The 24424-nt window shown below is 35.7% G+C and overlaps 1 pseudogene; it reads right to left on the bottom strand.

The window, feature by feature from the left end:
• The window catches only part of LOC121211373 (photosystem I P700 chlorophyll a apoprotein A2-like), a 57751-nt pseudogene that overhangs the window by 27265 nt on the left and 6062 nt on the right, over positions 1-24424 (bottom strand).

Genomic DNA, 24424 nt, shown 5'->3' on the forward strand with positions numbered 1-24424 from the left:
CCGAAGGCATTTGAACGAGGAGCTATATCCGGTTAAATCCCGAAGGTACGTGATTTGGTAATGAATGAGCTTGTTGTAAAATTCCAGCGAATACTCGAAAAACATCCCAATATGGGGATATGTTACTTATGTGTTGAATTTAATCGAGCCCTTACAAATAAATGTTCGCTCAGTTGATAAACGAGCTACCGGCCTTCGGCTAAGTTAGTCTATTGTGTATGTACATAAGGGTTATTAATGTTGTGAAGCAAGTTTGATATCGGTAAATTGCGTATTGTGAAATATTTCGTTTAGCTAATTGTGTGTTATTCTTTGTTTATGCTGGAATTCCTTGCTCAAAACTTTCTAAGCATAAATTGCTTACTCGTTACACTGCTCCTCTGTTTTATAGATTTTTGGTTCTCCAGCTATCGGACTCGGGATCTTGAAGTCGAAGTCGCCCACACTATCAAAGGCTCTTTTGGGTACTATTTTGGTTGAATTTTGATATGGCATGTATAGGACTACCCATTGTTGTTTTCGAGTACTTTATGAAATGTATAAGTGTACAGCCATGCGAAAATGGCTTGTAGAAGTGGAGTATGGCATTAGACCATTCGTGTTTATGAATGTATAGATGGTTTCATGATGTAACTATAGTTGGAATGGAAGTGTTGAGCAACTGATCAGCCATTGGAATGGCTAAGTATGATCATATGTGGGCATATGTATGACAAGGCCCTAGTTGGTCCATGAAACCCCGAAAATAGGTAAGGTTTACTTTGATAACAGAGGCTGACAGCAGCAGTGGTGTGGATTGGAAAAATCACAAGAATTCGTAGGAGTGGAATTAAATAGTGAATAAATTATGTAATCGAACCTTGATGAATCTACTTTCATATGAAAGTAACGAAACAATCATATGAACAGTACAGTAAGAGATATTCAGGTTCTTGTGGAACAGGGCCAGAACAGTTTCTGGATTCCCTGTTCCGACTTTGGAAATTCACTATAAATTGACCAGAGATAATTAGGGGTCATACCATATATGTATGGATTCCTCTCTGAGTCTAGTTTCCATAGAAACAAACGGCATCAGTATTGAAGCTCTGTGCAGAGAGATATCCAAGTCGTAATGGGAAAAGGTCAGTGTAGTCGACCCCTGTAACATGGGAGACTTTTACTAATAAACTGTACTAATTGGCCCCGACCAAAAATTCTAGAAAAAAATACATAGGTGGGGACATGAGTCTAGTTTCAGGGAAAAATCACAAAACTGATTTTCGAGTTGTGAAACTCAAGATATGATTTTTGAAGCGACTAGTACTCAGACTGGGCAGTGTCTGGAAAAATTTTTCAAAGTTTGTTAACATCTCGTGTCCGACTCCGGTGTCGGTCTCGGGTTCGGGGTGTTACACGGCGTGCCAAGTCCAACATCAAAATTCATAAATGTACCTGAAAGGGGAAACATTAAAGGGGTGAGCTACATGAGCTCAGTGTGAGTTCAAAACGTATCTAACAACAAAGTCACAGATCAAGAAACCAAATAGTAGTTCGATAACGAGACGTACTTAAAGAGATATACAAAACATATAGCAAACCTCAAACTGACGTCTCAAACAATCGTAACAGTCAAAGCACACGAAAACCACACACACAAAATACTTAATAGACAAGCCCGTCAATGGGTCGATACAAAAATACTTATCGCCACAATCCAAAATGTCACTACGCTAACACCTCAATGCATGCAGAATCAGTAAAAACTATTATAACGAACATATTATAGACAAGTAGCTCACATATTGATGCGTATGAACGCAATCAAGTACTAAAAACCCACTTATCCAACCAAAACACCTCTCCGTCCCTTAATCACACCCCAAAAGAAATGTTTAAGCTCATCCAGAAAAACACACCTTATAGGACCTCGAAAGGCCCATCCAACCCTACACAACATGTATGTGGTTTAAGCCATTCAGATTAAAATACACAGCAAAGTTGAGGTATATGCAGTATAGTGCAGTAAATCGTTGTACCGATATGTTGTAGTTTAAATTGTTAGATCAGATCAATTTAGTCTTTCTTCTCTTCACAACCAAACCCAAAATCATGATGCAATGCAATAATGCACACCAAACACGAACAGTCACACAGACACAAAAGGTCATAAATAGTCAGTCAGATACAGAATTTTGTTTGATTGTAAAAATACACACTCTTTGAATTAGACACGCAAAATCAGAGTACAGAATCAAAATGCCCTCACACACACAAACTCAATGTCAAACTTCTTCACAGTTATTGGACACGGTTTCATTTCACGGAACACATTACAAACATGAACTATGAAATCGAAAATTTAGCACCACGCTTACAGTTAATCACATGACCCTAAGTCATATCTGAGTCCTTTATACTTATACAGAGGCCTCAACAACTGTTGGAAGACATAAGAAACAAAATCGATAAGTTATACTACAGAATAAAAATTTACGAAACAGGGCCACATGGCTGTGTGCTCCGACTGTGTGGAAGTGCCTAGGCCATGGGGGGTCAAAACGCCTATGTGACCTAGAGACATGGCTGATTGATTCGACCATGTTACTCTTTGTCTGATTGTGCTAAAATAGGGTACAGGGCAGACATGACCGAGAAAGGGTCTCACATGCCCGTGTGCACACTAGACACAACTGTGTGTCCAAAACACACGCCCATGTGGGATCCCTAAATCCCTAATTTGGCCATATAGCCGTGTGGCCAGGCCTTGTGGCATCAAATAACATAACTCTAACTATCAAACAGACACACCCGTGTGAGGAAGGGACACGACCGTATGGAAGTTGACAAAAATCCCGAAATCAGCCACATGGCCGTGTCGCACCCAAATTAGCCTGGAAACCCTAAATCCCAATTAAACACGGCCGCATGAACCACCCGTGCAGGGGAAACGCCCGTGTGGCTACCTGTGTGGCCACGAAACCACACTAAAATTGACTAAAAGTCTCATTTTCTGATCACTAAAATGATATCTAATAAAAGTATTTTAGAACCCATCCATAACCCACCAACTTTCAGATAATTGCAAACAGCACAAACCTCAAAAGCTCAATTAACCAGACACACCTAACGAGATTGACAACTTTTCACAGCAAAATTGTACCAAATTACACTGAATTGAATTAAAAAAACATAAAAGAAAGTGAAAAGTTTTGAATCCCACACCTGATTCGCAATAAAGACGCTTAGAAATCAATTGACACACGTTGACGACCTCAATATGAACTTGAAGCTTTTCGAAACCAAAAATAAAATCGTTCTCTACTTTAAAACAAAACCGTTCTCTACTTTTTCTTTTCAAAAGACGTAAGAAAAGCCAAAAAGAATAAAAGACAGAAAGAAGAAAGCTAAGATGGAAAAAAAGTGATGGAGAACGTGAAAAATGAAATAAATATTAAGAAAAATAAATAATTATTTTTTTACTTAAACAAATCTAATAGTTACAAATAAAAAAAATACCTCTCCAAATTGCACACATGAGGAATCAAACCTAGAACCCAAAGGTATACTAACACTCAACCAACCACCAGGTCAGTAAGCCCATTTTGACACTAAAGCGCGAGCATTATCCTAAATGCACGACCTAGTCACTAACCTTTACTTAGAATCTGAAACTTCTAACCCCAAATAATTAGGGTGTTACACTTTCTTCTTGGCCAAAACTTCCATTACTGAAGTGGAGAGAGCTTAATTTTGAATTCTTCCTTGCATGGTACAAATTTGTGTCCCATTTTTAGTGATTTTTATGTTTTTAAAATCATTTTAGCTTAGTCTACCTAGCCTAGGGGTTAATTTGTAAAATTGTTAAAAGTAGAGGGACTTGCCATGAATGTTTTGAATGAGTTTTGATGTTAGTTGATAGATTATGAATCCTTGTTGAAAAATAAATAAGTTTGGTTAAGTGATTTTTGATAAATTTTGGAATTAGGGACTAATTTGTTAAAGGTATTAATTATAAGGTTTTATAGTGGAATGATGGTAAAAATAAGTTGTTTCAAAGACCCTTGCATGTTTGATTAACATGGATTTAGATTAAAATGGTTATATTTTAAGTTATGAGCTTAAGGATTAAATTGTAAAAATTATAAATGTTAAGGGTAATTTTCATAATTTTACATAAAAATGAATTTTGGATTAAATTGAAGTTTAGAGGTACTTAATTGAATAAAACTATTGTTTTAGATCAAAAATGTGTTGATGATCTTGGAAAAGAAAAGATTTTGAAGTAGTTCCTGTGCTTTGCAAATACTGCAAACTAGTCTTGTAAGTTCGTTTTATGTTTAAGTATAGTTGAATTAAACTCCTTGTTAGTGATTTAATCTTTAAGTTCTGTCATGTAATGATGTTTAAATGTTGAATCATAATGTTATTCAGGCTTTGTGCCTAGCAGGCTTTGTGCTTAGCAAGCTTAGTTCCAGTGTTATTCAAGCTTTGTGCCTAACAGGCTTAGTGTCAGTGTTATTCAAGATTAGTGACAGTGTTATTCAAGCTTTGTGCCTAGCAGGCTTAGTGTCGATGTTATTTAGGCTTAGTGCCTTGCAGGCTTATTGCTGGTGTAATAAATGTTAAAATCCTTTAAAATTTTGGTATTTGATAGTAAATGAGTTTACTTATCGAACTTACTAAGCGTCATCGTGCTTATTCATTTGATTTGATCTTGTAAGACTCTTGGAATCGTTGCTTTGATTGGATTGGCTTAGAAGCTTACACACTATCATCTTCATCTTGGTAGTCATTTTGTTCTTGTTTGAAGTTGGTTAAAGTGGCATGTAATAGGAGAAGTCTTTAGTATAATGATGTTTTGGTGAATATGTAAATGGTAAAGTTTGGTATGTTTATGTTTTGATGTTAATGAATGATAAATAGACTTATAATGCTTGTTTAGGTAAGTCTTTTTGGGACACTCTTGATAATACATGTATATAGCATTTTGGCACTAAATGTTTGCTTGAAATGGTCAATTATGATGTGTTTTAGGCTTAATATAAAATGGGGTCTTTATGCATGGATTGTGGTATTGTTAACATGTTTAGGTAGGTGTTGTTTCTATGTGTTTGAGGTGCCTTTGAATGACATATTGGTTAGTTGTATTAGGACCTTAAAAGGGAATTTCAGTGTATGTTTTGGTAATATTGAGATGCTTAAATATGTTAAAAGGTCATGCATGATGACGACTTGAAAACGGCCTGATTTTAGGTAAAATTGGGTCTACACGACCTGAGTCAAGGGCATGTGACTCAGCCTGTGAGACACACGATTTGGTGACATGGCCGTGTGTCATCTATTGATTTCTTAGGATGCAAGTCAGTGAGTTACATGACCTAACACACTACCTGACACACAAGCGTGTGGGGCAACTCAATAGTTACACAGCCTAACACACGGGCTTGTGACACGGCCAAGTTACCCTACTCAGAGAGTTACATAGGTGAGGACATTGGCTAGGACACGACCGTGTGTCCCTAGTTTGAAGGTTACATGGCTTGAGACACGAGCGTGTGTCTCAGTCGTGTAAGGCACACAGCCGTGTGACCCTTATTTTGCAAATTTAGCATCTTTACCCTAAATTTTCTAAAAGCTTTCAAATGGATCCCAATTTGTTTCTAAGTTATTTTTAGGTCCCCGAAGGCTCGATTTATGGATTGTATACATGTATGTGAATGGCTTAAATTGTGACAGCCCTAATTCGACCCTAGTCGGAATGTGGTTTCGGGACCACAAAAACCGAGTCATAAAATTTAGTAAAATTTTATTTGCATATCTTATATGTGTGATAGTACTTGTACAAAAATTTGATGTTTTAATTTTATATTAGGAATGTGAATTTTGCTTGAAAGGATCTAGTTGAAAGACTTGGAAAATTATGATAGGTAAATAAGTAAGGACCAAATAGTATTAAAGTGGGAAAGTGTTGTCCTTGCATGTCAAATTAGCCAAACTAAAGCATAGTGGCCGGCCATGCTATGGGTGGAAACATGTCTCCAACATGTTATGCTAGTGATGTATGTTAAGAAAAATAAAATAATGAGCATGGTGATTAAATAATGAAAGGAAGGGTGATGAAAAAAAAAATATGGTCTCATCCATACCCCCTTGTTGCCGTGAATTGAAGAAAGAAAACAAAAAAAAAGTGTTCATTCTTGAACATCTTTGGCCGAATAGAGGAAAGAAAGGAAGGGGAAAAGCTTGAGAAAATCGGCTAGGGTGGTTTGCTAGACTAAGGTATGTTTGATGTTGTCCTTGAGATGCATGCATGTTTTAGTAATTGACTTGAGTTCTAAATAGCCCATGTTCAAATCTTGAATCTTGTTGGTAACATGAGCAATCGGTCATGAGAAAGTGTTCAAGAAATGGTTGTTGTTCATGTTATTTGGATGAGAAATGGTGAGTTTTGTTGTTTCATGTTAAAGTTAGGTGAATGATGATAGAGGAGTGTTTGAACTATAAAAAGAATCGGCTACCTTGTTATGAGCTAGGGCCGAATGTGAGTTTGGTTGTGTTTGAATATTACATGCTTGGTAGAATGGTGGATGAAGGTGCCGAATGTATGTTGGATTGATAGAGTCTCCAAATTGATTTTATGTGTGTATGCATGACCGAATATACGTGGTCACATGAGTAAGGAAATGAGTTATTTGATATGTGGTAAAAGTTAAGTACTAAATCGAAGGTTGCTAAAATTGCCATTTCTTTAGCCGAATATGTGTTTGATCAATGAAGGAATTGTTGAAGAATATAGGTGAACTTGGTGAGAGTATTCGGCTTAGTGTATAAATGATATAAAGATTTTAGGAAATTGTTTTGGTTAGGTGTATGTATGATTAAGTATATTCGGCAATATACTTAAAGTGGGTACATGATATTACATTATAATTATTGAGCTTAAGTATATGGATATGTGTATATGTGGTCATATAATGACATTTTGGTTTGAAAATTTAATGATATGTGATTGCCGAATGTGATAAATAAATTCATGTTATTGGGTTAAATATTGAATACTCTTATTTGTATTATTTAAGCTCAAGAACCTAAAGGAGAGGCGTCCAACAAGGGGAAATCGAAGGTCATCGAGTAGCCGACTCGGAATTATTTTACCCAACATAAAGTAAGTCATTAAGCATATAGTTGGTATTAATTCAAATGGTCATAACGTCTATGTAATGATGCTGAATGGAATGAATAAATATATATATGCATGTACGTATGTGATGATGAAAGTGTTGAATGAAAAGAAAAGAGGTGAGATGTATTGAGTTGTTGATCTCGGCACTAAATGTGCGGGTATAAACAAGTATGACCATGAGATTGGCACTAAGAGTGCGGGTTTAAATTGTGCAGCACTAAGTGTGCGAATTGACTATGTAGCACTAAGTGTGCGAGTTTGATTATGTAGCACTAAGTGTGCGAGTTTGACTATGTAGCACTAAGTGTGCGAGTTTGATTATGTGTGCGAGTTTGATTATGTAGCACTAAGTGTGCGAGTTTGACTATGTAGCACTAAGTGTGCGAGTTTGATTATGTAGCACTAGGTGTGCGAGCTGATTATATAGCACTGAGTGTGCGGACTTAATATGTTCTTGAATCATTATGGACACTAAGTGTGCGACACTATTGAGTCGATCACGGACAGCGGATCGGGTAAGTATCTTGAGCTCATGGCTAATAGGTGCTATGTCTATATTTGGAGTTGAGCTTGGTAAGTTTGAACCCATGTGACGAATATACTTGAAGTCACGTACATAAGATTTATCTTGGAATGGGTGAAAGGCCGTTTAGTTGTATGATTGTAACGAAAATAAAATGATTTATGAAAATGCCTCGAATATTCTATTGATGAGTATATGGAATGTGAATGCATGATTTGGTATGAGATTGAACCGATAGGTCGGAGGAACTATGGTATGGTTCGGTATGGATGGAGTAACTAGCCTCGTTCCATTTTGTTTCCTCTTGTGATAATGTTATTAATGGATGGTAGTGTATTGCTTATGACTTACTGAGTTATAAACTCACTCGGTGTTTCCTTGTCACCCATACTAGGTTTCTTGGACTCGTCTCTTTTTGCGTGGTCGGGCCGTCATCGAAGTCATCACACCGGATAGCAAGTTTTGGTACTTTCTTCTTAGTTGGCTTAGGAGAACATTTCGGCATGTATAGGCTATTATGTTGTGTTTGAACTTTGGTATGTAATCTTTTAGCCATTCGAAAATGGCATAAATGTTCGGTTGGGTTTGGATTCATACGTTAGGTCGCAAATCTTGATAATTCGACCTTTTTATGCCATACGTCATGGTTGATTATTTTGGTGTTAAAATTCATGATATGGCAATAGTGTAGTAGGGGGAAGTTTGACAATGATTAGCCTTTGGCATGGTTAGTCATGGTCATAATTTGTGATATGCATGATGAATTATTAGTTAGATCAAGGAGTAAACACGAAGTGGGCATGTTGCTTTCGTAACAGATGCTGGCAGCAGCAGTGACATGAGATTGAAAAATCACTAAAAATAGTAGGAGTGGAATTAATTGATGAATAAATTATGTAATCGAAGTTCGATGAGTCTATTTTCATATAGAAGTAACGAAAAGATCATATGGACAGTATGTTAAGAGATAATCAGGTTCTCGTGGGACAGGGCCAGAACGGTTTCTGGATTCCCTGCTCCGACTTTGGAAATTCATTATAAATTAACCAGAGATAATTAGGAGTCATACCATATATGTATAGATTCCTCTCTGAGTCTAGTTTCTATAGAAACAAACGGCATCAGTATTGAAGCTCTGTACAGGGAGATATCCAGGTCGTAATGCGCAAAGGTCAGCGTAGTCGACCCCAGTAACATGGGAGACTTTGACTAATAAACTGTACTAATTGGCCCGACCAAAAATTCTAGAAAAAAATATGTAGATGGGAATATGAGTCTAGTTTCAGGGAAAATTCATGGAACTGGATTTCGAGTTCCATAGCTCAAGATATGATTTTAAAGCGACTAGTACGCAGATTGACAGCTTGTCTGGAAAAATTTTAATAAGTGGTTTGAAGTCTGTTAACACCTCGTGTTCGACTCCGGCGACGGTCTCGGGTTCGGGGTGTTACATAAATAGTGGTTAAGTTATTGAATGATTTTAAAGTTTAAAATTTTTCGTGCTATCTAACCTTAATCCAGCGATGGATACGGGTTAGGAGTGTTACATGCATTTAGCAAGGCATCATCGCTACCCAAGTTACAAGAAGTTGTGGTTCAACATAACATTTCTATGATAAATTTTCATATATTATATCATTTTGTCCTTTATATCTTGATTGTACACAAGTCAAGGAATAGTCACACTTGCGAAGTCCAATCTCATTTTCTTGATACCTGAAGTAGACTACAATAAACAAATAAGTGTAATATCTCATATTAACTTATTTGAGCAGGGCCATGCATTTCTAGTTTCACTTCATCAAGTTGGCTAAGATATTGTTTCCATTATGTAGGAGAGACAAATCCTATCTTGATCAATCATATCCCACTACATAGATTGTGGCAACCCAACACCAGTCTTTATAGTACAGCCTGTTATAGTAGACGTTTGACTGAATCAAAATATACGACTCACTATGTTGGGACAATAATGATCTCAAGTCTAATGATAGTATACATAGTTATCAGTATGAGTAATGTTGTGACTATTACATAATAATATAAGAAACATACTCATAGTGGGTCAATCTAATATGTCGTTCTCTAACATATACTCATGTATTGATTTTGACATCCCTATGTCAATGACAACACTTTGTCATCAATCAACTACATGTTAGGCTTAATGCATTATTGTTGTCTAAACCCATAATAATACTCGACTAAGGACCTTTTAAGAATAATCATATTATTCTTAGGACATTATTATAAAACAATTTATTTATATACACAGAAAAGAAACAAAAATAATGATGGCAATGCCTTATATTAATAAACCAGGTAAAATAAGACCTCATGGTTGATCTTTGGGCATAATCTAACATATAGAACATACTTGATAGATCATGCTACAAAGTCCAAACAGAGCACACCATAAAGGTATCATACAGAATCTCGTGTTTACTATCTTGATGGACTTCACAAAAGATTTCATAGGTCTATACCTCATGGTCTTATACAGAGTTTTATGTATTGTGAGCTTCCATTTCGATTTACACATTATTGATGGCTACACCATGAAATTTCAGACAAACATTTCATTCATGCCATGGGTCTTAACCACATGGTCTTGCACATGCATTCATGTATCGTGATCTTCCTTTCTAGTCTCAACTTACTAGAGGCTACGCCATGAATGGTTCCAATTAATACCAAGCTACCAGGGGTCTATACCTCAAGTTCTTATGCCCATTTTTGATGTATGATATCTAAGTCTGGTTAGCAATATAACTGCCTTACCAGAGGCTTCACAATGGAGCATTTCTCATTTCTTACTTACTCAGATGTGATCATATTCTAGACTAACATTCTTTTCATATTGCAACTATACCTCCATTCTTTCCAATCAGTATTCTTCTCAATAGAACTTTACTCATATCATCATACTCTTACTTTGACTTTATTGTGATTATACATTTACCAATTTCTATAGATATCATTAACCTTTATATATAAATACTTTTAATTGGAGAATTACAAAAGAGAGTAAGGGTAGAGACTCACTTGATTCTCACCTATTGCAGTTCTAAGCTCTAGACTCAAATATCCCTCTTGAACCAGTAGCAACCACCTGAGATGGAATAACTACTCACTGTTAAAGAACCATAGCTTTAAGATTATCGAGGAAGAGATGCATTTAGATTTAAGGAAGGAATCAATGAATACCACTTAAAGATAAATAAGAGGAAGAAGAAAAACCTCTTTCAGAACCCATCATACTCATATATATTACCCCACCTACTTAGTGGATCTTTACAAGTGTCACACATTTCAAAATTTGCTTCCTTTATGGTCTACAATTTTCAAGAGAAATATAAATAAGTACCTTAGCTTCACAATTATTAGGCTAGGCTGTCTAGTTGATTTCTAAACATATTACTTATAATCTATCTAGCACAGTATTCCAGATAACCAAGGTGTATAATACCTTTGGCGTTAACCCACGCCATACTTGTCCTTTATCACTTAACACAAATTTCTCCTTAATATAGTAGAGTACCATGAAATGAAATCTCTACTTACGTATGTGGAGGGTATTATGCGCCCATACGTATACGCCATAATAGAAATTTGGGTGGATTACACTTTGCCAGACAGACTATGTTACTCCCTGTAACACCCCTCACCCATATTCAATGCCGAAATAGGGTTACAGAGTATTACCGGACTTATTAAACAATTTAACATTCACTAAGCATACATTTTCACATATCATACAATTATCATTCAATTTCAAACGATATGTCCCTAATACGTGCCTACGAGGCCCAAAACATACATTGGAAATGGTTCAGGACTAAATTGATAACTTTGAAAACTTTTTGAACACTTAAGAAATTTTCTCATAAACAAGGGACACACGGCCTTGTGTCTCACACGGCCAAAGACACGTCCGTGTCACAGGCCGTGTGGACATTTGAAATGGGATCACATGGTCGTGTCCCAACTCGTGTCTGACCCCGTGTAACTCTCTGACTTGGGTCACACAGCCAACACACACGCCCATGTGGCTAGCCCATGTGCCCTAAAAATGGTCATACACACCCGTGTGCCAGGCCGTGTGCTAGGCCGTGCCAAACCTGTAGGGTATACTGACTTATGCCAAACGGCCAAGTCACACGCTCGTGTGTGAGGTCGTGTAGAGCATACTGACTTGATTTTAATTCAGCTATTATCAAACCATCATCAGATAAAGCCATATGCGTATTTATTGTACGTAAAGCAAACAGTAATTTTCGGCTTAGAGCATCAGCAACAACATTAGCCTTTCCTGGATGGTAATCAATCACAAGCTCGTAGTCTTTTAACAACTCTAACCGTCGACTCTGTCTCAAATTCAAATCTTTTTGAGTCATCAAATATTTCATACTTTTTTTATTAGAATAAACATGACATTTCTCACCAAACAGATAGTGACGCCATATATTCAATGCAAACACAATAGCTACCAATTCTAGGTCGTGTGTTGGATAGTTCTTTTCATGCGGTTTTAACTGTCTTGAGGCATAAGCTATGACTTTGACTTCCTACATTAAAACACAACCCAAACCATTTAAAGATGCATCACTATAGATAACAAATTCTTTACCCGATTCTGGTTAAACTAGTATTGGAGCTTCGGTTAAAAGGGCTTTCAATTGATCAAACCTTTTCTGACACTTTTCTGACCACTTGAACTTAACATCTTTTTGTAATAGCTTCATCATTGGGGTTGCAATCATAGAGAAACCTTTCACAAACCATCTATAGTAACTAGCAAGTCCTAGAAAACTTCAGACTTCAGAAACATTTCTCGGAGGTTTCCAATCAAGTATAGCTGAAATTTTACTCGGATCAATTCAAATACCCGATACTTATACAACATGTCCCAAAAAATTGACTTCATGTAACCAAAACTCACATTTACTGAACTTTGCATACAACTGTTTATCACACAAAGTCTGTAACACAAGTCTCAAATGTTTGGCATGCTCTATTTTATCACGTGAATAGGTTAATATGTCATCTATGAACACAACCACAAACTAATCCAAATACTGTCTGAAAATCCGGTTCATCAAATCCATGAAAACAACAGGTGCATTAGTAAGTCCAAAAGGCATAACTAGAAACTCATAATGTTCGTACCTCGTTCGGAAGGTAGTCTTTGGCACATCAGAATCTTTAACTCGCAACTGATAGTAACCTGATCTCAAACCTATCTTTCAAAACACTGTAGTCCCTTTCAGCTGATCGAACAGGTCGTCAATCCGTGGAAATGAATATTTCTTCTTTATAGTCACCTTATTAAGCTATCTATAATCGATACACATTCTCATAGTTCCGTCTTTCTTTTTCACAAATAAAATTGGTGCACCCCAGAGAGAGAAACTCGATCGCGTAAAACCTCTATCTATCAATTCTTGCAACTGAGCTTTCAATTCTTTTAATTAAGTAAGTGCCATTTTGTACGGAGCTATCGATATCAAAGTTATCCCCGGCACAAACTCAATACCAAACTCTACTTCTCAAATAGGTGGCAAACCCGACAAATCTTCAGGAAACACATCTAGATACTCGCACACAACTGGTACTGATTCAATCTTTCTTTTAGCCACTTTACTATCAAAGCACATACGCAAAGTAAGCTTCACAACCCTTTCTCACATACTTCTGTGCTAACATCAAAGATATCACTACCGGTAAACCATTCAGATCATTAGATTCAATATGAATAATCTCATCATTCTGGCACTGTAAATCAATAGTCTTTTTTTTTGCAATTTACGACAGCATCATGCAAAGTCAACCAGTCCATACCCAAAATTATATCGAACTCGTCAAATGGACACAACTTCAAATCAGGCAGAAAACACAAATCTTGAATCATCAAAGGACAATTCTTACACACTTTTTCAACTAGAACACAAACCACCCCAAGGGGTTTGATACTCTAATCACAAACTTAATAGACTCAACAGGCAAAGTCTTACTGAATACTAAGGTCTCACACACATAAGAATGAGTCAAACCTGGCAATCAATGCAATTACACTAGTATCATAGAGAGTGAATGTACCAGTAATAACATCTAAGGATAAAGCCTCCTCGCGTGCGCGAATAGCATAAGCTCTGGCAGGTGCGCGAGCCTCAGATCGAACTATTGTGTCTTTAGTTCCTCTTTGACTGCTACTCACATTACCCTTATTTCTAAGTGGTCTACCTTGAGCTGACATGTTACTCTGTCTCACATTCTGTACTGTGTTTTGTTCAGCTAACTTAGGGCATTCACGAACGAAATGATCCATCAATCCACATTTAAAACAGGCCCGATCATGCAATCTACAACTGCTGTGATGTCGTTTACTGCAATGTTTGCACTCAGGTTGATTTGATCTAACATTACCAACACCAATTACTAGGTAGCTCTCGAGCTCACAGGTGGTCTATCTCGATCCCGTCTAAAATAACCCGCAGTAGCCTTTGAATGGCTAGAATCATCTCGGAATCTCTTTGATGCTGACTAAAATGTCTTACCTGACAATCTTTTACATGGATCTCTAGTTTCAAAGTTAGCTTTTCTTTTCTCTTTCCCGAGCTCTTCGGCTTTGCATGCCCACTCAACCAGTACTACAAACTCTTTTATTTCAAGTATGCCAACTAGTAGTTTAATGTCTTCGTTCAACCCGTCTTCGAATCTTTTACACATTATGGCTTCGGTCGAAACACACTCTTGGGCATATCGACTGAGTCTCATGAATTTTCGTTCATATTCTATCACAGTCATGCAACCCTACTTTAACTTGAGAAATTGTTTGCGCTTCTGGTCAATAAATCTCTAGCTGATGTATTTCTTATTAAACTCAATCTGAAAGAACTCCCAGGTCACCCGTTCTTTCAGAACCACCGATACTAGTGTATTCCACCAGTGATATGTGGTGTCTCATAGCAAAGATATGGCACATTTTAGACACTCATCCGGGGTACAAGATAACTCATCAAATACGCGGATAGTATTATCAAGCCAGAATTTAGCTCGCTCGGCATCATCATCATCAGTAGCTCTAAATTCTTCAGTCCTGTGTTTTTTGATTTTATCAATGGGGGGCTTATGTAATCTCAACGGATCAATCACTTAAGGTATAGCAGGTATCGGAGAAGGATTAGTCGGGGGTAGAGGTTGTTGTGCAGCCGGATTTGTCTGGATATATTGAGTAAACCAGTTATTCATCATTTGGTAAAAGGCTTGTTTAGCCTCTCCCTCTTGGTTACTCGGGTCAAGAATCAACCGGCACTGTCCCTTGCACAGAGTAGGCGTTATACTCTCGACATCATTAGCTACGGTTCTATCGGGATTCATTTACTATACGAAAACACATTTTTAAATGTTAGAATTCATCACACTATCACAGTATATAATATGGCATGTATAGCTAGACTCACGCGCGCTACGTTAGTCCTAGAATCAACTAAATCGTAGCTTTGATTCCAATCAAATGTAACACCCTTAACCCGTATCCATCACCTGAATGGGGTTACGAGGCATTACTGATCATAATACAACTCAGACCAGACTTTCATTTCAATGTTAATCATCTAGTAAAATTTTAAACCAATCTAACATGCTTCGATTCTATAATTCATACAATTTCCAAATTTATATTCAATCAATACAACAAAGGAAGCATGGAAATCGAATGCTTAACTCATAACCAAGTATATTTCATTTCATATACCAATCATATATGTATACTTAACATTTATGGCATTCAAATAATTTAAATATAAAATAACTTATAAACTTATAAACTAAATGTACATACTTTAAAACATGCAAACATACATCATTTCATTGCATATAAATAACATGTACCATTATGTCTATTTCATCTATCAAAAAATAACGTACAATTATAACATTTGTTTACCTAACTACAACAATTGCATAACATAGATACATATATATAATATTCTACTTAGCATATGCTGAATATATCATCAACTTAACCAATTAAACTACTCAAATAAACTGACCAAAACATTCAAGTAATATGCCATTTGACACCGACACAAAAACCACATTCATTAATCAAATTTTCATAGTCTAACTTAATCCACTAATATTCAATACTACAATTATAATATTAACATAAATATACACACATAATGACATGATTTAAGCACACTTGCCGAACCTCAAATATGGCACATTTTCAACTCAATATAAAACCTACCATTTTAGTCTTTTATTACCGTACCTCAAACCAAGCATATTAATCAAAACAGTCATATAACGTACTCATTATTTGTCTTTATGAATCGTGCTTAATTAGCCAACCACTCAAGCACAATATATGCACATACATTGCCATTACAAACTGAATCAAAATAACTAATACACATTCAAATATATATATAAATCATTATCATTTTTCTCCATTACTAAACCAAATCAATAAACCATTCATAAAGACAAAACATACCATATAATATGCATATCAAAATAAACTCCAATCATGTTTGGATATAACCAAATATTCTTTAATACCAACTCACATAATAACACCCTAACAAAACATATCAACCAAGTTCATCTATACTTTTATCTATGCATAAACCATAATCGAATCAACCAAACACACAACCAAAATCACCAACCATTTTCAATGCATATAACACATATAAACTTGACTAAAGTTTCATATACTCACATAACATATTAGCCATTTTTGTATGGCTTAATATATACACAACTTCAAACTTAACCAAATATAATATAGCCTAAACATGCCATAGGTTCAAGTTCAAACTTATAAAATACCAAAAACAGTCGATAGTATGATAGACTTTGCTGACGATCCTCGAGCTCGTAACTTGAATCCAAAATCTATAAATCAGAGTCAAACATACACCCACAGTAAGCTATCATAGCTTAGTAAGTCATAAGCAAATAAATAACTCAGTAACATTTATAATTCATTATAACAAAATCGAATCATTGTATCATATTCATATACATTTTCAAACGTACAAAAATGCATTTATCAATCATATAACTATACTTCAAATCTAAATGGATCAAATACACATGTAGTTAATATCATAATTATTTTTAACTTCTAAAATCACATATATACCCTTGTCCGAATATACTCATTCATAGATGAATACAAATAAATCACATTTACAAGGTCAAATATATTAAGCATTTGACCAATTATAATTTTCATATACACATATACTTTCATTTGCATCATGAATACACCATTAAACCGAATGTATACTTTCACATATGCATACATGTAGTTCACATTAACAAGTACCATTTATGTCATCAATTCATAACTTACCATAATTTCATAACTTAGTATGAATACGTATCTGAACCTTTTAACTCAATTTTTCATTCGGTCTTAACTAATTATTGCCGTTGAACCATTTGGAATTGAATAGGATACTCGGATAATCACGCATATCGTACAATGCCAACGTCCCATACGTGGTCTTACATGCAATCACATATTGATGCCGCTATCCCAGATAGGGTCTTACACGAATCAAATACGATGCCAATGTCCCCAACATGGTCTTACACATAATCACATATTGATGCCAATGTCCCAGACGTGGTCTTACACGAAAACACATATCGAAAATCCTATGTCATGACATATGTATCCTAGCTATTCCTAAGGTTCGTACGGGGCTTTCGGACGTCGTAACTCGATCGAATCGAACTCGTACACATAGCTTTTAAGATTATACTTATTCAGCTTCCACATATATAATATCACATTATTCATTTCAACATATATAGTTCGTATTTAATGAAATAACATAACATCTATTTGCCTATAAACTTACCTCGGACAACAATAATCAGAATGGGACGACTAATCGACAACTTTGGTTTTCCCCCGATCCAAATCCGATTTCTTTGGTTCTTGATCTAAACATATTAAAATTAAACTCATTCAAACATAATTTCACTCAATTTTGTCCAAAAACACATAAATAGGAAAATTACTATTTTACCTTTCATATTTTACACTTCTTACAATTTAGTCCAAATTGCACAAAACACAAAACATGCAAAATTTGAATACACTATGCTTAGGCTGAATCTTCCTTATGCTCATACAAGTCCATACATTTCATTTATTTCACATTTTATGTAACCCCCTATCCCGTATCTATCGTCGAACTAGGGTTAAAGGTAATTCCGGACTAATCGGAACATTTAACTTCCATTTCATAAACATCAAAGCATCAGAGATCAATATCAATATAGAGTCCCTTATAAAGGTCTTCAAAACCTAAAACATGCGACAGAAAAGAGTCTAGACTAAATTGAATACATACAAAATTTTCTCAAATCTTAAAATTTTTTCAAAGAAGTACAGGTCACACGCCCGTGTGTACAGGCCGTGTGCCTTACACGGCATCAGACACGCCCGTTTGTCTAGGCCGTGTCAAAATAGGGCATACATATTGACTTACTCACACAGCTACAAGAAATGCTCACACGGCTACAAGACACGCTCGTGTGCCGTGGCCGTGGTCGAAACTAACTTGGGCCACACGGCTAGCCATATGCCCGTGTGCCTTGGCCTTGCCCAGCCTGACTTACAAATTGTAAGTCCCCAGAGGACACACAACCATGCCACATAGCAATGTTTCATACACGGCTAAGACACACGCCCGTGTCTCTAGCCATGTAGACAAAATAGGCCATTTGAATAGCCAATTTGCCACTCCAATTTGGGTCAACCTACAAACACCAAACCAAACATATATGCACAACCATTTTAGCCAATATCTATACCAAACCATACATAATTCATGGTATACATTATCAGTCATTTCAATTCTCAATTCATCAATCAATTCATAACAAAACTTAAACTAAAATCATACCTAAACATATGATCAATACATTATTCAATCTCATATTTAAAACTTACCAAAATTCTCATCATTTACCATTTCTTGTATCCATACATAGACATACCAAATATATCATATTGCCTCACATTTCATATACCAAAAACCATATCATAATCATATCCATACCAAGCCACATCACACGACTATATATATACATCTCAAAACATAATTTAAACACTTCTAACCTATACATGCCATACCTCAATATATACATGTTCAAAAGTACCAAAATAAGGTTCGATAGTGTGGAGACAATCCTCGACAATCCTCGACAATCCCCAAGCTCACAGTAGCTTCGATATCTATAAAACAATGCAAACACATACAAAGTTAGCTTTTAAAAGCTTAGTAAGCTATATACAAATAAAATATCATTCAAAGCAAATATGTATCATCAAATCATTTATACTTTGTATACAAATGCTTACACAAATCTCATATTCAAATACTTACATTTCTTTCTCAAATAGGCTATACAAAGTAAATATACCTGAATCTGATATGATTTCACAAAGTTATTCATTTTCTCGGAATGCCCGTTTGAACCATTCGGAAACGTAAGGATACGAGGATAGCTCAGAGAACATATACAATGCCAACATCCCAGATGTGGTCTTACATGTAATCAAACATCGATGCCTCTTTCCCAGACAAGGTCTTACACGAAATCAGATACGAGCTGATGTCCCAGACATGGTCTTACATGTAAACAAAAGTCGATACCAACGTCCCAGACGTGGTCTTACACAAAATTCCATAACGAAATCCTATGTCATGACATATGTATCCTAACTATTCCTGAGGTTTTTATAGGGCTCTTCAGAAGTCAGAACTTTGTCGATATTTCTCAGATAGCATATATTTAGCTCGGACATTCATTCATCACAATTCAATATCACATGAATAATAATAATTCAATTTAAACAAGCTTATTTGTATATCGACTTACCTCGTACGAATTCGGATAAACTGAATCGGTTACTCGACGACTTTTGACTTTCCCTGATCTAATTCCATATTCTTTAGTTCTCGATCTAAATCAATTCAAATTTAACTTATTCAATAACACAATCATTCAAAATAATCGATATACACACAATTAATGCATTTTTGTAAACTAGCCCTCATATTTTCACATTTTGACACTTTAGTCCCTAATTCACAAAATCACAAAATACACATAATTTGCTTATACACAAGCTTAGCCGAATTCTCATAGCACTCATACAAGTCCAGACATTTCATTTATTTCAAATTTTAGTCCCTCAAAATAATATTTTTACAATTTAGCCCAGATTACTAAATTTCATCAAAAATCCAAAGATAAAACATGTAAACCCAACATCAAACTTTCATTTATCAACATCTAACTTCACAAAACTCATAATTTCATCAATGGCACATTTCAAAATCATGATCAAAATTAGAAATTGAGGCATGGGTTTGATAGTATACGAAGCAACGATTACAAAAACGTAGAAATTATCAAAAATCGAAACAAAAACGTACCTAAATCAAAGCTTAATATTGTCAATCCCTAGCAAGCCTTTTTCTTTTCTTTCGTTTGTGTTTTCAGGTCATGGATGAACAAAATGACCATAATTTCATAACTTTATTTTAGTTATAATTCATTTAATAATTGTTTTACCATTTTGCCCTTTCATTAAAACATAAATAAACCAATATAATATGGCCATATATGTCCACTCATGCTTTTAATGGTCAAATAACATAATAATGACCTCTCATTTATAAAGCCAAATCAAATAAGCACTTTTAACAAGTAGCAGGCAACTGTTACATTTTACGCAATTAGGTCCTTTTATCAAATTAAGCACACAAACAATCGAATTTTCAGATGAAACTTTCACATATGCTAATTCACACATCATAAGCATGAAAAATAATATTTAACTATTTTTTTACTCGGATATGTGGTCCCGAAACCACTGTTCTGAATAGGGTCAAAATTAGACTATTACAATTCTCCCCTTTAGGGATTTTCATCCCCGAAAATCTTACCGTTAAACAGATTCAGATATTGTCGTCTCATAGCATCTTCAGGCTCTTAGTGGCCTCTTCAATACAGTGTCGATGCCATATCACTTTTACTAACGGAATCTTCTTATTTCGCAGTTCTTTAACCTCGCAGGCTAAGATATGGATCGGCTTTTCTTTGTAAGTCATATCAGACTGAATTTCAATCTCAGATGGAGGAATCACATGTGAAGGATCAAATCTGTATTGTCGAAGCATCGATATGTGAAACACATCATGAATCTTTTCTAACTCTGGTGGCAAAAATAATCTATATGCTACTAGCTCAATACGCTCGATAAGCTCATACGGCCCAATGAGTCTTGGACTCAATTTGCCTTTTCTACTGAAGGGAAGAACATTCTTCCATGGGGATACTTTCAAAAAAACTTTGTCACCTATTTCAAATTCAATATCTTTTCTTCTCAAATCCACATAAGATTTCTGATGATCAGCATGATGAACCAAGAAGTCTCCAGGACCTATTGTTAAGAATAGTGAATTACTATTTTCATTAACAGCATTTAACCAGCCAGGCAACCATATGCTTCGACCCGCATTGAATGCTGGGCCATTTGTTGAAGATAAAAGCACATCGAACCCGTATGAAGTTTTACCATGAGCAGATTGGATCCATTGGGAAAATATGGGTTTGATCAAGATTTGTTTCTCCGGAGTCCCAAAAGCAAGCATGACATCATTATGGACATAAAGTCCCAAAGTATGGAATCCCAGAAAGAGGCTGGCCCAACTTAAATGGGATATGATAGCTTCTTTATGGTCTAACATTCTTGCCAATACATTATCCTCATTCTGTTCCAGATTGCAATCTCTAATAAAAAATATAGCTCTGTGGGCAAAAGCTCTTGTCATGATGAATCCTGCGATGTATTGGTGATAGGTATATAACGCAGCTTGAGTAGTAAAGTCTTGTGCTATGAATGCATAAGCAGGTAAAGAGTACATGTGTTGAGCTACCAAGGACGTAATAACCCCTAAAGAAGCTAGAGCAAGGCCTAATTGAAAATGAATCGAATTATTGATTGTGTCATAAAGACCCTTATGCCTCCTCCCCAATCGTCCTCCTGGAGGAATATGTGCTTCTAAAAGATCTTTTATACTGTGACCAATTCCGAAGTTAGTTCTATACATGTGGCCCGCTATTAGGAAAAGAATTGCAATAGCTAAATGATGGTGTGCAATATCAGTCAACCATAAACTTTGCATTTGTGGATGGAATCCCCCGAAAAGGGTTAGAATAGCAGTTCCTGATCCTTGGAAGGTACCAAATAAATGACTACTTGAATCGGGGTTTTGAGCATAAAGATTCCACTGACCTAAAAAAAATGGGCCTAACCCTTAGGGATGGGGTAATACATCTAAGAAATTATTCCATCGAACATATTCCCCCCCGGATCCAGGAATAGTGACATGGACTAAGTGCCTTGTCCAAGCCAAGGAACTTACTCCAAATAGTCCTGACAAATGATGATTGAGATGAGATTCGACATTTTTAAACCACGAAATGCTCGGTTTCCATTTTGGTTGTAGGTGTAACCAACCCGCTATTAAGGATAGAGTAGAAAGAAGTAATAGAAAAAGGGCTCCAGTATAAAGATCTTCATTAGTACGTAACCCGATTGTATACCACTACTGATAAACCAGAGTAAGCGATATTCATTGGACCAGGAGTGCCCCCTCTAGTAAAAGCTTCCACCCCCGGTTGACCAAAATGAGGATCCCAAATTGCATGAGCAATCGGCCTTAAATGTAAAGGATCCTGTACCCATGCCTCAAAATTTCCCTGCCAAGCTACATGAAACAGATTTCTGGACTTTCACTTTCTACTCAGTTTCTTTTATCAAATCAACCCCGTGAATCTTATTTTCACTGAGTTCCGTCCAATACAAAGGTGTACGACATTTGGGACCATATAAAGCTTTGTACGGTGTCATTTTAATGCTCGACTGAAAACTATTATTATAAGTGAATTCAATCAAGGGCAAATATTGTTCCCACGTACCTTCAAACTCAAGAATGTAACATCTCAACATATCCTCGAGTATCTGAATAATCCGCTCAGATTGACCATCCGTTTGCGGGTGAAAAATAGTACTGAAGTGCAATTTAGTACCCAAAGCATCTTGTAATTTCTTCCAGAATCGTGATGTGAATCTCGAGTCTCTGTCTGACACTATAGACAAAGGCACACAATGCAATCTCACGATATTAGAAATGTATAACTCAGCTAATGTATCAAGCGAGTAATCGAATCGAACCAGAAGAAATGAGCTGATTTCGTCAATCGATCAACTACAACCCAGATAGCATCTTTCTTTCTCAGAGATAGGGTAAACCCAAAACAAAATCCATTATCACTTTATCCCATTTCCATTTCGAAACCATAATCGGTTGTAACAAACCAGATGACACCTAATGTTCAGCTTTAACTTGCTGACAAATCAAACATTTTGAAACAAAGTCAAAAATATCTCTTTTCATTTCAGACCACCAGTAATACGGTTTCAGATCATTCTACATTTTCGTACTACCCAGATGCACAGATAACCGACTGTTATGAGCTTCACTCAAAATCATCTGAATTATCTCTAGATTTCTCGGGACACAAATTCTATCTCGAAATCTCAAACAATCATCTTTATCAAGTCTGAATTCTAAATCAGACTCTACATCACACTGAGTTCATTTAGCTAAAATTTCATTATCAATCTTCTAAGCTTCGATAATCTGCTATAAGAACAAAGGTCTTGCTTTCAATTAAGATAAAACTGAACCATCATCGGATAGAACCAAATGAGCATTCATCGTACTCAGAGCATGTAACACCCCCTACCCGTATCCATTACCGGAATAGGGTACGAGGCATTACCAGAGTTTACTGAACATTTTCAGATAATTCTAAGTCATTTATTATTCATATTTTAGAAATAAACATAACGCCTCTCTATTGGGCCCTCGAAGCCCTAAACACACATTAGAAACCAACCGGAATTAAATCGGGATTATAAAAAAATTTGAAAAATCTTAAATTTTATTTTCATCTAAGTACTTACTATTTCAATGCTCCTTATAATTAAACATGTTACCATTCAATCAATAGTTTGGCACTTGTCTAAGCGTCAAACAACATCATTGTTAGTATACTTGCACACATTTCATCTACATTCAACATTGATATACTTATTTTCTCTACATATCGCACTTGAGTTTAATAATAGTCTCAACTTACATAATTTTCTTGTATCAACATATCAAAGATAATCATATATGTACATGTCATGAAACATATCATGCTCTTACCGTTTCTTCATAAGCATATATCATTCATTTCATTATATCAATATTTCATGCTCTATCATTTCCATATATTTTATGTATATTTATTCCGGTAATAGTTTATATCAAACTTGACATAAATTATATTCCATGTACTTATACTTATTTCATTTATTTATCTTTATAATTATTTCATACAACTATTTTGTACATATATTTCCATATGACCAGTTCTTGTAAACATTTCACACAACCATTTCATATAACCATTCGTCATCTGATAAGTATTACCTGAATACCAATTCTTCAATAGATGTCATAGCGTCTCCCATCCACGGTCTTATTTATCTTTGACATAATGCCATAGTGTCTTTCAACTATGGTCTTACTCATTCATTTTCTTTCATGTTGCCATGGTATCTTTCAACCATGGTC

The sequence above is a fragment of the Gossypium hirsutum genome, chromosome A02 (genome assembly GCF_007990345.1).
Source record: "Gossypium hirsutum isolate 1008001.06 chromosome A02, Gossypium_hirsutum_v2.1, whole genome shotgun sequence".
NCBI lineage: Eukaryota > Viridiplantae > Streptophyta > Magnoliopsida > Malvales > Malvaceae > Gossypium > Gossypium hirsutum.